Below are 14,630 nucleotides of genomic sequence, written 5' to 3' on the forward strand. Positions count from 1 at the left end.
TTGACATAAAACAATATAGATTTAATTTAGCCACGAAACAATTCCTGTGGGGAGAGCTGGAAGCAGCGAGGCCTGATTTCCAACAGCCTTACTCCCTGTATCCCTCAGCCCACCTCCATCCCCGCTCCATTAATTTCGTCTCCTCTCCACATCACAGATGACAGCCCCGCAAAGCAAGAAGCAGTAGGTGCGGGTTGGCCAGGGAGTACCAGCTGCCAAGAGAAACAATAATGTTTGCTCAGTGAGGGCATGAGTTTAGTTCTCGCTCCTCTGGCATGCTGTCTGTATTAACAGATCTTGTAGGAGCGTGATTGTTTCTGAGACTACCGCCCTTCTATCAAATTTGACTCAAATTCATCAAAAAGGTTCAAAAGCTATTGGAGGGGGACTCACAGCCAGACTGAAGCCAGCATGGCTGCATAAGCAATGTTCATGTGGAAAAACAGGCTGAAAAAATAAAGAGTTGACTACAGTGGGGGGAAAAAAAAAATCAATGAAAACCTTTTTGGAAGGGGAAGAAATGAAAAATGATTCAGACTTTCTAGTTGTGCTAGCACCTGAGAAATAGAAAATGAAAACAAGAAATGAGACGAGCTACCATCCATCCACTGGCAGGGCTTGGAAACCTATGGAATGAGGAATTTAAGATGTTGATAGTAATACAGGAAGAGGAAATTTTTTGGCCATAGCTGGGGTAGGCTTTACAAAAGGTTTTTAGTGCTAAGATTTGCAGTGGGACCCTTCTATCCGTCCTGTGTTGGCATAGCTCACCTAGGTGACGAGTGGCATCATGGAGCCCATAAGAAGCCACCAAGGGAGAGGAGAGGAGAGCGTTTGAAGCCATCTTCACTAACATCAGCAGTATGCCTAAAACATTTTGGTTTTTAATCACTATTGCTTAGTTCTGTGTTTCACTCGCAGATCAAGTCCCCTCGGGGCCTATATCCGAGCCAAGGGCAATGATAGACCATGTGGCACTCAAAAGAAAAGAAAAGAAAAGATAAGCACTATGGAAAATATCTTTAAGCAGCCAGTCACGTCTCCCTAGAACTGCCAAAAAACCAGCAGAAAGAAAACTCATGTTCTCCTGTTCCTTGCAAAAGCCTCAGCCACTTGAATGAGGAGACTGTCTAGGAGCTCTTGTTGCTAAATGGCCAGGGGCTGTGCTTGAATCAAAATGTGTTCAAATTGTGACCCACAAGCTACTTACGAGGCTGCTGAGATCCTGCTGCTCACATGGCTATTTCTACCTCCTAAATCACATCAGAATGTGTTAAATGCTTTCCTAATGGTCCTATGCCATGTAAACAATTGCAGAATTAGCCTCAGAGATGTTATAAAATGGTAAATTGAAGGAGTGGGAAGAAGAGGAAGAGGAAAGGATTGTGTGACAGAAAGGGAAAATGAGAAGGGGTCGTAAATGCAAGAGGTGGAAGGTCCTGAGATGCTCTCCCCAAAGACCTCTGCCCCAGAAAGCAGTGTAGATACCATCATCAGGGCCTCTGCTGTGTTTTCTCCTAAAACCCTTCAGGATGGCTCTGCCCTAATCTCCGGGCTCTGCCCTAAGGCTCCTCATGCAGCTCATTTGCTGAAACTGCAGTACTCTGTATCCACCTGGATTTTTTCCTCTCTCTCGGGTTTTCTAAGCAAATTTCACTGCCTGCGAGAAGAGCTGAAGGACTTGATGTCTGGATCATTCACCTTCTTGCCTTCATTTTCCCACTTTTCTGGAGGGTTTGAGATAAGGATATGGCAAGCCCACATAAGGATTTTCACCTCTCCATCTGCTTGCAAAGGAAACCAGATATGCGAGCCCACATACCCTCTGAGGTGTGGAAATTTGCTAACTGTTCATAACATGCCTAAGCTGCACTTGTTACATTTTTTTCAGAAATGGCAGAAGTAGAGAAGGGGCCTTGACTTAAAGGGCATCAACACAGCAGTGAGTAGAGAATACTGTCACCAAATCAAAACAGGAGAGGCAGTGACAGCATGGAAAGCTTGCACTGATTTAAGCTGGTGTAATGTTTCTGGTGCCGGTAAGGTAGGTGTATATCTCTGGAGACAGGCTAAGCTCGTTCGTTCTTATGCACAGCCCCATGAGCAGCAAACAATAAAGGGCACTGTTTACTGCCCTACAAATATAGTAACTGGCACAAGTGATATAATGGATTTAGCTGATTTGGGAAACACTGAGTTTAAATGGGTTTGCTATCAAATTCAAAAGGCATCTGCAGGTATAACCATGAAAGGCAATTCAATAAATTACCAGGTTTTTTAAACTCCCCAAAGCTAAAGAGAAGATGGATTTAATTCAGAAATGTTTATTTGATTTAGTTGCTGTTTGGTTCACAGGAGACTCCCCACAGGGGCAATGAAAACCAAGGCTGCCTTTTTTATAGTGCAAAGATTTTACACTGCAGTTCTCTCCAGTCTTTTTAAACATGCCCCTCTCTTGTTTCAAATACTAAGAAATTCCATTCATCATGACTCAGAAATTTCAGAGATGGAAACGATCTATTAAGCCCTATGATCCATCTCCTGAGCAGTCCAGAAATGCTCCCTACAGTGCATTCGTATTTTTAATATTTTGTCCATCAACTTTATAAGGTCACATTACCGAAGTGTTTTAAATCACATTTCATGTTTCTGTAAACAAATACGTGGTTGTTGCATTTCAGTGTAATTGCTGTTACAGATGTACTAGAGAAAGGAGGCAAGCAGTAGCTGGGATAAATGGCAGGTGCCAGTATCGGGGCGGGGGGGGGGGGCTGTTTTGTTGTTAAATGTGATCAGTGCTGTGCACAGTGGGCTTTCAACTATTCCTCTTTGGAGAACGGTCATTCTAATGTCAGTCATTAGCAATTTGCTTTTGGTCACTTGGGAACAGCATGTTTCCTACAAATTGCTTCTGTTAGTCACCAGTTCTTGTCTAAATAATGGGCTATGAGAGAAAGAGAGCGCCTGTGTGAGGCAGGAGTTAACAGAATGGCAGAATGTATGGGTACATTGTTATAAGACACATACTTTACATTTTTTGAATGCCAAAAAATAGTGGAATGAGCTCAGATCTCTTTTACGCTGGGGTCGGGCTGGAGCTGCACTACTGAAGTCCAATGGAGCCATTTGAAAAGCCAAGGCTAATGTACATGAGATCAGTATCTGGCAGCAATACAGCAGTACATTTGCTTGTCTCTGAAATGCAGTCACCTCTGGCATGAAACCTGGCAGCTGTTTCACATAAAATGGTAAGGATGTGGACCAATATCCTTCAGGGAAGGAAGAAGAGAAAGAGGAGGAAGAGCATGGAGGAGTCTCGCTAGTTTGCACCCTTTGGATTCCTGTCGCCAGCCTATTTAGTGAAAGCTCCTACATGGTATTGTTAGTCGAAGTACCTGCTGTTTTGACAGCCTTTTATCTCACTGAAAATAGGTGTTTTGGCATGACAGAAAGTAAAAGGAACAAAAAAAATTTAACTTACCTACTAAAAAAGAAAAACGCTGTGGCAGAGAAAGCAGGTCACAGTCAGTAGCACATCAGCATTCAGCTATGGCATTCTCATTGGGAGCTTCAGCCTTCCCACCATACCATCTGAATACGTTCTACTTTAAATTACTACTTGACTGCTCATGTGGTCCTACTATACTTGGTTTGTGAAAGCTGAGCCTGAGATAGTGTGGGGGTAAAAGGTTCCAAATGTTCTCCCGATAAAACTCATGTCATAGTTATAAGGAAATAATCTAAGTTTCTTGTTGATGGGGTACTTTAGAGATGCCAGAAAAAGGGGCTTTGAGATCATACAAGTCCTTCTGGAGCCTCAGAAAACATATATTGGGACTGAAATGCAGGCTTGTCCAGCAGAGGTGCGTAGAGAGAAGCAGCAGGACCTTTGAATCCAAAGCTGCCGGTCTCTGGGCCAATGTAGAGGGGACTGGATGGTTATTCCTCAAGGTCCGGGTAGGAGCCTGAGAGGGATACTGGGAAACCAGAGCTTAACTTTTGCTGTCACGGGAGGAGGCAGCAGCACCGGGACAATGGATGGGGGTCAGAGAGGGGACAGAGGAGCCAGCCTTACATAAGCCATTTCTCAAAGTTACACAATGGAGAATAGTAATAACACTAATGCACTTTTATAATGCATTCCTATGGAGATTTAAAATGCTTTGAAAAGGTAAGTAAATATTATATCATAAGGTGGCAGATGGAGAACCCGGAGCAATGAGGAAATAAGTGGCTTCCCTGTAACTGTAGGGAGAGTCAGAAGTGTGGTGTGGAGCAGAAGTAAGGTCTGCAGAGCCCTCTGAGCACTTGGTCACAGCCTACCAAATGCCCAGGTCTGCTGGACAGGAGGAAAGCTAGCACGTTAGGAAGAAATTTTCCCTAAATCAGGAAACAAATCAGAACAGAGAAGCACATTTTTCAAGATGGGAAAAGATGTTTGGTGAAAACAACAGAGAAGCATTTTGGGTTCCCAGGATTTTATTACCTTCTCTAGTGTGAGCCAAAGGATCCTGTCCAAGTTTCCAGAGATTATTCCTCACAGGAAAAGCAAAGCCCTAATAAATGACATAGCAATTGCACAGTAAAACCTACAACAACAATACTAAAAAGATGTCTTTTGTTTAATCACCTGGACAGATCCAGCGTGATGCAAATAAAACATGGGATAACAAGCTCCACGAGACAGGTCACATCTACAGGGCAGCAAAGTGAGACAGAGTGAGGTGCTGCTGGGGAGCGAGGAGAGGCAGCACTCCCAGTAGCATGCACCTGCCTGTGGGCTTCGTGGCCAAGCTGCTGTTTGTCATCAGCACCAGTGACCCTCAGGAGTTTTCTGCCCTCCCAAAAACCTCTGAAACCGCTTGTCGATTTCCCAGTGATAATAAACCCGCCACCTTTCCTTACTACCTCCCTGGGCTGGACTAGTCCCTTCAGGGTTAGCATGGGGGGAGCACCCCAACCTTGGGAGCAATCACTGGAAGCAGAGGGACCTCCGTCCTGTGGAGGATGTGTCCTGTGCCTTTGAGCACGTCTGCCCCATGTAATGAGGAATGCTGCCATCACCCCGCTCGTCCCTGGCCACGAATTGCTACGTGCTGAGGGCAGCCCCTGGCTGCCGTTGTGCTGGACTTACAGCTCTCGGTCCATTCCAGCTGCTCTGCCTCCGCTCATCGTGTGCAGCTGCCCTCTGTCTGCCTGGGCCATTTTTTGTCCCTGGGCAGGCAGGAAGCCTCCCTGCCTGCTTTTGTGTGGCTTCAGCCCATGTGCAGGAGCCCCGGGCAGCTCCTGTGCCACGTATCCTCTCTCCTGTCTGCGGTACTGCTATGAGAAGGACAGGTCGTCCAGGAGAAGTTTTAGCTGGGTAGATCAGATTATGTGGTTCAGGACTTTCCCTGCAAGACAGAAGTTCAGTCTTCATCAAAATCTCAGCTCTCGCTCCTCCTGGACTGAAATGAGGGCTCAGCCGTGCCGCCAGAGGTAACGTTGTACAGATCTGTAGGACTAGTCCTGTGTTTTCTGTGTTAGTTTAGATTTGAGGGATTTATGGAAGAATATATGTCCTGTCATATGAAACGCAGTAACTAATAAATAATGATCTGCATTTCTCCAACTGCAACATTTAGCAACCATTCGTGACTGCAGTGTTGTAACAGGTCAGTGAGCAGCCAGCTGTTGCCCCCATTTCTGGATGGGGAGACCTATAGCATAGGACCATTGCTGAAGATCGCTTCCTTTTCAGAAGGGGTGGTGCACGGCCTCCTCCCCTGCTGCCAGGAAGAGTCATAATCTCCCCTGGGTGGGGAGAACAGCACGACGGGCATATCTCCAGATCACCCTCCCAGGCTCACTCCTCGGACAGGCTTATCCATGGGTTTGGAGGGGAGCGAGGTAGAAAAGCACCAGCCATCTCTGCTGGAAAGGCTGTACATGTGGCTGCCAGGAAGAATTTGGCCGTGATTATGTGAAATCCAGTGCTGTTTGGTCAGTCCCAAGCTGATGCTCTCCTCTGCTCTGCCTCATCGTGGACAGGATCTGGCATTCTGGGCTAAAGCGAACGCAGCAGCTGAGGCTGGCACGGAGGGGACTGAGCCGGCTTCAGAAAAAGCATGTGGCTTTCCAAACATCTTGCAGCCCAAAGCAAAACCAGCAGTTCTGACATGCTGTGAGCAATAAACAATGAGCTTTGTCAGCATGTCTAGAGGAAATGATAATTCCCGGAGTGTGAATGATGAAATGTTAACCAAGATGGAGGCTTCGGATAGCATTGTGGTTAGGAAAGCATATGTGCATCAGTGTGGAAGAGCTGACACTAAGGCAAACAGCCGTAACTAAGGCATTAAGATCTTCCAGGTCTCTCAACTTACTCCCCAGTGGTGTTTTCTCCTGTTCCCTGCGTAAGGTCTAAAGTATTGCTTATGCCGAAAGGGAGATTTGCACTGTTGTAACCAGCACCCGAATCTGCCGCTCTCCCTCCATGGCTCTTCATCACCTACCACTCAGCACTGCCATTCAGCCCTCTGAGACACACAGGTCTTGGTGCAAGTCAATTTACTATTGAACATGCATTACGAACATGCGTCTCTCTTTTCTATTCTTTGTACTAACAGGCAGCTCTGATTGCTCTGGTCTTTTCAGCGTAACGTAGAGCCTAATGAAATCAGTGGGAATGTTTTTATAGGTTGCTGTGACCTTGCTGGAGACCTGGTAGCCCCATGCTTAAATATTTTGTAAATCTGTTGCACGGTTTCAAGGCCAAAAATAGTCAAGGTGTATTTTTCCCATTTGCTTGGGGGACATTAAAACTATCCACTGCAAACTGTGTGAAATGTTTCCAGTCACTCCACCGACAAACAGCATTGACATGCAGAAAACAAGAATACCTAGAATCAGAGAAAATGATGCAATTATTCATAGTAATAATATTAATTTCATATTGTCATCACTGTAGGGGTCTGTTGCAATAAGTAACCTCGAGAGTTATCTTAGCATGTGTCACAGAGGATGTATGTGCATATGAGATCTGATTACTCAGTAACTTTTTCCTGATGTGCCCTATGAAACATGGAACTTTGATCTCACTCTCCAGCCACCCATCCTGGGGTTGTTTTAAGAAAAATGACATTCAGTCCCATTATTCAAAGCTGGAAGAAAAAAAAAAAAAAGACTCAGTGTTCTGCTATGGCTAGTGTTACCCTCAGGCATTTCTGGCATGTTTCCGTTGTAAATTCATTTTTTATGTGGCCAGGAAGTACAACATCTTGTTGCATCATGTAAGAAAATACCATATTTCTTCCCTGTTGCTCATTTCCAATCTACAGAAGCATCTGGTGGGAGCATGTCAGAAGACCTGTCATTAAATGTAAGAATTTCAGCCCACAATGCAGTTTCATGCCTGGGTCTCATCTTGAAAGAAAAAGGTCAAACCATATTTTACTTTTCTCCCTTTTTAACTGTGACTTTTTATTGTGCTTCTCTGTTTTGAACATGACAATGATTTTCTTTTCTACTAAAAACTGGTTTTGCCACTGTCACTTCTGGGCAATTTGGTTTTGGATGGAGATAAAAATTAACACTGCTGCTTTCCAGGAAAATCCTAGCACCATAAGTTTCCACCGAAGCCTGGCCCACAGCTTAACAAGTCCAAGTTTTGAGGTACCCTTAGCAAAAAAATACAAAGTACTACACAAGGAAAAGTAATAAAAGGCAAACCACTCCAGTTTGCATAAGTGATGCTGCAGGGCTTGAGATGATGGCTAGCCACCCTGTGGCATTTGCTAGAGGGGCACAGATTTGCTGGAGAAGTTGAAGGCTCATCTTTAGTGTCATGAACATGGCCTCTCTCCCACCTCTGGTTCCTTTCTCTCCCCCCCTCTCCAGACCAAACCAACATCTGTTTCACCATTCCCATCATCCTCACAAATGGCAACCCCAAAAAATGTCTGTTGAGCATTAGGAGGAAGGTAGAGCGCCATTTGCAAAACATAAAATTACTTTCATTTCTCCTACCAAGCCAAGATCCAAGCCACATAGTCTTGCGCACTGTCTACTGGTACATTGCCTGTCAACTCACGGCTCATACATACAGACCTGGCGCTCTGCAGTAACAGAATCAGATTGTTTCTGCCATGCTCGTCTCTCATGACCTGCCCACATCTGTCTCCACACCATGGCTCCTGCGAGGGTGTCTCTGTCACCTGGTTAATCTGGTAACTGAGACGTGGATAAGAGAGGTTGCATTTCCCAGCGGTCAGACTGGTTCCTCTGACATAAGCCTCATGCTCATAATAGAAGCAGGAAAATTTGAGAAAATATATCTGATGTAATTAGCGTAACCTTTCTGCCAGGTGGTTAACAGCAGAGAAAATGTCTGGATTTAACATACCCCTGGCCACTCTCGATAAAGGACTACATTCCAAGCTCCGCTTAGAAACCTGAGAAAACTAAACATACCCTCCCTGAGAGCTCTTAAAGAGATGGATTTCCACCACTCACATGCATTCCCAGATCTTTATTAGGCAAGAGGGAGCACAGTCATAAAGCCAGGCAAAACCAGCAATGGCAATATATATCCAGATAATGAGTCAAAGACCCCTCTTTTTCAGATCTGTTGGCAGGGGTCCCCCTCCCTCCCTCCCTTCCCTCTCTGTGGTGAAAAGGTCCCCCAGAGAGAGCCCCGTGGCTCCAGCACCTCACCCCGGGTCAGCAGTCCTACCCAAGGCAGTGATGGAGGACCCCAGCTTTGCTGCCAGCGCTACAGATAGAAGAGCTCTCGCCTGCCTGCACAACCCCGCAAAGACCTGGTGACAACACACACTGGTGCTCCACATCACCCTTGGGACAAATCAGGCCATGTGGCATGGAGCTGCAGGGCAGGGGTTGAGGCAGTGCAGTGCCATCGACCCATGTCCAGTTATCAACAAACTGGTGTTGGAGTGTGGTCTGCCCTCTTGCACTACACTTACCGCACTCTTACCTCCATGTAGAGCCTACAGGCAGAGGTGGAGGAGGAAGCACTCTTCCAGCCCGCTTTATGGCATGTTTTTAAAGCAATCCCAGTATGCAAAGGACAGACCACTTTCTTTTCTCGTGCAACTGTGATGCTGCTTCCTCCAAGACACTGTCATGAAAGTCAGGTGTCCACATCAGTACATCCTGAGTACAAGGTCCCTTAAGGCTTCTGGGTCTTAGGTGGTTGGAAAGGAATAATTGTGGTTTTCAAAACTGTTTTGTCTTCTCAGTTATACTTGACTGGGAGGTTGCACCATCCCAGTTTGGAGGTGGGAACCCCACCTCTTCTGTCTGTTGGGTTGCTGTAACCTGCTCTGCCCAGCACTATAGTTTCAAACTATTTGGAGGCTGCTGCTTCATGCTGACTAGGTTGTGCCCAAGGCAGTATTTACCGTGAGAGATATTTCTACATGTGTGCCATCATTTGCAACTGCTTATAAATGATTTGGGGCTGAAGATGTAAATGTTGATCTTCAGTCTGAAAGACCTAGATGATTCAACTTGTTTAGTCAACTTTAGGAGACTGACAGCTTTTTAATTACAAAATCTATGGCTCTCCCCTTCCATTCTGTCTTACTGGGTCTGTTCAGAGTTTACTGAAATACCCAAGGGCTGGGTATTCAGTTAGCTCTAGGCTGGCTTCTTTGCCACATTCGGCTAAGTTCAAAACTAAGCATTACTCTTAGAGGATGAAGCTGTGGAGTTAGAAATGATTGGGAATGTGGAAAATGCTGTGTGAAGGAGAATGTTTTCCAGGTTTTGCTTATTACAGCCTTTTCCCTGACTAATTTATACTTTGTCCCCATCCTAGACCCAGAAACATAATCAGAAAACCTAAGAGAATCCTTCTGAGACTCTTTAAACCTACCTTCCCCAGAAGAAAAGGGAGGTGCTTTATCCTTTCATGAAATCTCTCATTAAAACAATACATGGCCCTGACTCCAGACCAAGAAGCAGCAGGACAGGAGTCAGGACTGAAGGAGGAGGCTACATGGAAAAGACAGAGATAGTCCAAACAGCAGCAAAGACGGAACATGAATTGTCTATGGGCATTTATCCAGGCAGATTCGCTCATCTCTGCCTCCATCACATGTGGCTGATGCCCAGGGGAAGCCGTGTTGACTGGTCAATGTCACAGCGGAGCGGTGATGAGCGTTACTCTGTGTTTGGATAAGACATCCAGCCATTCTGCTGGCTGTCCAAACACATCGCGTGACGTGGACAGAGGTAAGAGAATCTGTCTGGACAGTTTCAGCAAGGAACAGGACTCATCTTTCCCACCCATATTGAATCATTTCATTTTAGTTCTGTTCTTTTTTTTTCATTTTTTTTCCCCTTTTTTCCAGAAGGCACCCATCCAAATGGCCCTACGAGCCGCCTGTGCCGTGTAGCTGTTTCCTGTCGAGCAGCCATCAGCTGGCAGCAGGTGGTGAGGGAGCTTGGCCACGGTGGCTGCAGTGACGTCTCTGCTGTAGGGTTTGCACAATGCCCTGGGAACTCCTGGAATGGATGGGAATGATGTACATAGGAGATATTCCTGGGGTCATTACACACCGCGGGAAGAGCCTGGATCGCAGCGGTCCCGTAAATTTCTTTCATTCATCTCTGCTGAATTCAACAGTCTAAAGCATTTTTAAGCACTTGGATCATACAGAATATATAAATACCTGTATTCTGGCTAGCTGTAACAATTCAATGATAAGTATGACTCCCTGGTGAACGAACAGGATATCACAGGCTTATTTTATCTTCCAAATGGGTCAGAGTTGAATCTTTTTATGGATTTCCACATTCATTTTCTCTTAACAGGTTAGGTTTTTACCTAGAGAAGGCATTGTTATAGTTCTCAGACTCACAGTTGCAACGGAAACACCTCCAGATCTTCTTAAGATATTTAAAATAAATTTGTTACAACCTGCAATTTGGTTCCACTTTCTAATGAACGTCTTCATTGTTATATATAGATATAGTTTAGGCTTATGTATTCTGCCTGTATTCTACATACGTAGATCCAGTAATCTTGAATCAATATGTACCCCTTTCTCACTACTTTAAGGGGAATTAAGATTAATTAATCTTTGTAGGCAATAATGGCCTTTTATGTGCTATCCCTGTTTGTGTACCAATATCTGAAATAATACCCCTTGCTTCAGATATACTATATTCAATAACAGTACAGGCTTAAAAATAAATAAAAAATAAAAATGTCTACAATATCTTACAAGAAGAGCAATTTTGCATTTTTTAAAATGGTGTGATTCTAGCATTTTGAAAAATTTCAACAGCCATTTACAAATGCTGAAAGTTTAATCTGACAGCTGGTTGAAAAATGTGGAAAATACTGAAGCAAGCTCAAGAGTCAGATTATTTTGGCTAGCGTGAGCATTTCTCTACGCCTTAAAAATAAGGCAGTGAGATGAAACAAATTCTGATCTTAGCATTAGACTTGTAGGCAGAGTGTAATACGTGTGGTGTATTTTCCAGTGTATTTTGGCCCTTGTACTGAATATACAAGGAAAATATATATATACACACACACATATACTATCCACTTTTCTCCACTGTATGTTCAGCTGAGCTGTGTTTGGACTTCAAAGGACATGCATGCAAGTACACAGGCATGTGTACATACACGGACTTAAATCCAGCTCTGAACATACCCATACAACAGATGCATAATATAAGCACAAGCTTATATCATGCTCGATGCCTTGCTGAAGTCTTTTAATCAAAGATGTCAAAGTATTTTAAAATCATTTAAGAACCAAACAACCCATGGGCGTAGTCATGAGCTGCTGGTATACCTTGTCCCCTGTTCACATATTTCACTAGCAGTGTGCTCAGTTCTGTGCCTCACTAGATAAAAATTAACCCTCTCGTCACTGTCGCAAACTGGATATATTTCTAAGTTTCTTAGTGAAGAGAGCTGATTCCCCCAAGTCCTTGCTCATTAGCAGCCCTAGGAGCAACACCCAGGAGTGTTATCATCCTGAGCCATGTACTCAGCATTAGAGCAGGTGATCTCTCCAACATCTCTTTTTGCCACACACTGCTCCTTTAGATTTTCGTACCCTGCTCATCATCCTGAAACAGAAGGAAAGACATCTGAAGCAACCTTAACTCCAAAATGGGTTGCTCAGGACCTCCTTGGCTTTGGTCCAGTTTTGTCAGAGGAGACACAAGCGCAGTGATGGTCAGCTGGGTGAATCCCAAGGGAGGACCACAGGATTTCTATTAGACACTGTAATGAGCTGGGCACAAAGCTATCAGCATCCCAGGTCTGCTCTGAACATCACAGAAAGAAAAACAAAGTTTTAAATTAAAAAAAGAAATCCCATCAAGGTTAATCTTTCAAAAGCCACAGTCCATCCAGATGGTCTTCTTCCTTGGTATTAATTATGAAGACTCGCCCTGTAATCCTTAAGCAAAATATGAGTGAGATGTAAGCATGCTGCATTTGTGTTTAATATTTTGCTTGCTAACAGGGCATCTAATCCACCACGAGCAGGAATTCATCAAGCCTCAGGGGCTACCTAAAGCACACAATCTTCTAAATGAGCAGTAATCTCCTCCGTCAAATCTTCAATCTCATGAACTAATAAGTGATGCTAAAGGCTCATTTTCTCTAGGAGCTCCCGGGGTGGAGGGGAAGACATTGTACCCCGCTCCCAGCATAGCAGAGCCCTCAGATGAGCACGGGCAGAGGCAGATGCCTGGCATTCTTATTTTTGCGGCAAAGAGCCCTTCTTCCTTGGCGTGCCAGCACTCTGCCAAAATTTCTGAGCCACATGAATGCCCGACTAAAAAGATCCCGCTAACGGTCTTGAGCAGTGAGATCAATAATAATTTCCACAAACTCCGCTCTTTTACATAACGCCTCCCTGCTATGGGATAAACAGTGGGATGCAAGGCTGACATTTTGCAGATGCTGGGAGCACAGGCAGTTCCGGCGGCGGGAGGAGAAGGAGGCAGCGGGGGGAAGAGGCACAGGCGACTGAAATTCATTACTTGGAGAGGTCACAGGGGTCAGTGACAGTGGCGCTGAATGGATTTTTCCAGCCGTTTCGAGCTGAGATTTGCACTCTGTAATCTGAATGCTTTTATCTATTTCTGAAAATAGACAGGAATTTTTTCCACAGGCTGCTCCAATCTGGCCATGGAGATACAGGGAAGGATTACAGGGATAAATTCAGGTTTTGTTAAGCGAGCGTAGCTTTTCCAAACCAAACATAGACAGCTTTCTCGCAGCATAAACACGTGTACAAGAGTTCTCTTGTCGGAAGGACACATCCCCTCGTGCAAGAGATGAAAGCACTAGGTGCCATGCACAGCCCTGGAGCCCTTAACTCCTGTTTTGTACGTTGTTTGCCTCTCCAGGCCAGCTGTGCTAGAGCCAGCAAGAACTCTCCAAAGCTGCAGAGAATGATCTAGATTTGTTTCCCCCGCTGAACAGACAAGTACTAGTTTACTCAGTGATTATTTTCTGTTTCACTCACATTCTGCTGCAGTTGAGCTTCCTCTCTTGCTTAGTCACGTCCTCTTCTGGCAGAGGTTTCACTGAAGAGAGAGCTGATTCTAGAAATTAGCTAGGACAGAAACTGTCAGGTGGGTGTATTACAGCACTTTCAGGGACAAGGAATTGATAAGAAGCCAGTTTTATTTACTAACTTTTTTCTATCCAGAATAGAGAATACAGTACTGGGGCCTGGTTTTGCTGTTACTGATGTGTTTTGAGGTAGAAACTAAAGCACGTGCTTGGGTGTGTATGTGCTGATGTCTTGGGGTAAAATACGTGGGATAACAGGACCTGCAATTCCACAGCATCGACTGTTCTCAGAAGGTTTTACCACTCTCCCGGTGACCCTCAGTCCCACCAGCCCTGTCTTCTAGCGGCTCACCTGCCCACCCTCGGGTTGCACGGTCACTCTCACGCCTAGCTCCTAGTAATGAACCAGCCACCCTTTTCTCTTTCCTGCACTTGAGCACCCCCACTTTATATACAAAACGGTTTTCATGAAGCATAGATACACCCTTTTTGGGTGGAAAGAGCTAGGTACTGAGACGTAACCCTACTCTCTCAGCCTGCAGGCTGGGGATGCATCATTGACGGTAGGCAGGTGTTTGTGCAGAGGCAAGTACTGGGCCAGCAGATTGAGAGCTTTGCTTACTGTCCCACCAGGAGGTGGCTCTGCCTAGCCATGCCCAGGTGGCCACAGATCTGCAAAGTGAATACCCTAGAGCAATAATTCTAGGGAAAAGTGAGGGGGGGAAAAGGTAATTAAATTAGGCATTGAGTTATTAATGATAGTAAAACCTTTGTGGTGGGGAAGTATGAATCTGGATGGAAAACAGTATGCATGACAGGGGCCATATCAGGGCAAGCAAGGGTTGGAAAACGGTGCCAAGAGCTGAGCAGCTGAAGCAGCCTGACAGCTCTGAAAGACGAGGATGGGGAGTGACCGTCCCCTGCGAGCCTCCTCAGCTGGAGATTCAGAGAGGGGAAAAGGTCTCAGGAGGCAGCCAGATCCGCTGAGCTTCAGCTGTTTGACAGAGGTTTAGGTAAGCCCTTCTCAATGCAATGCAGCATGTCCATCAAAACAAAAAAACAAGTAAGTGAGTGC

Source organism: Grus americana, chromosome 3 (assembly GCF_028858705.1).
Source record: "Grus americana isolate bGruAme1 chromosome 3, bGruAme1.mat, whole genome shotgun sequence".
Lineage (NCBI taxonomy): Eukaryota > Metazoa > Chordata > Aves > Gruiformes > Gruidae > Grus > Grus americana.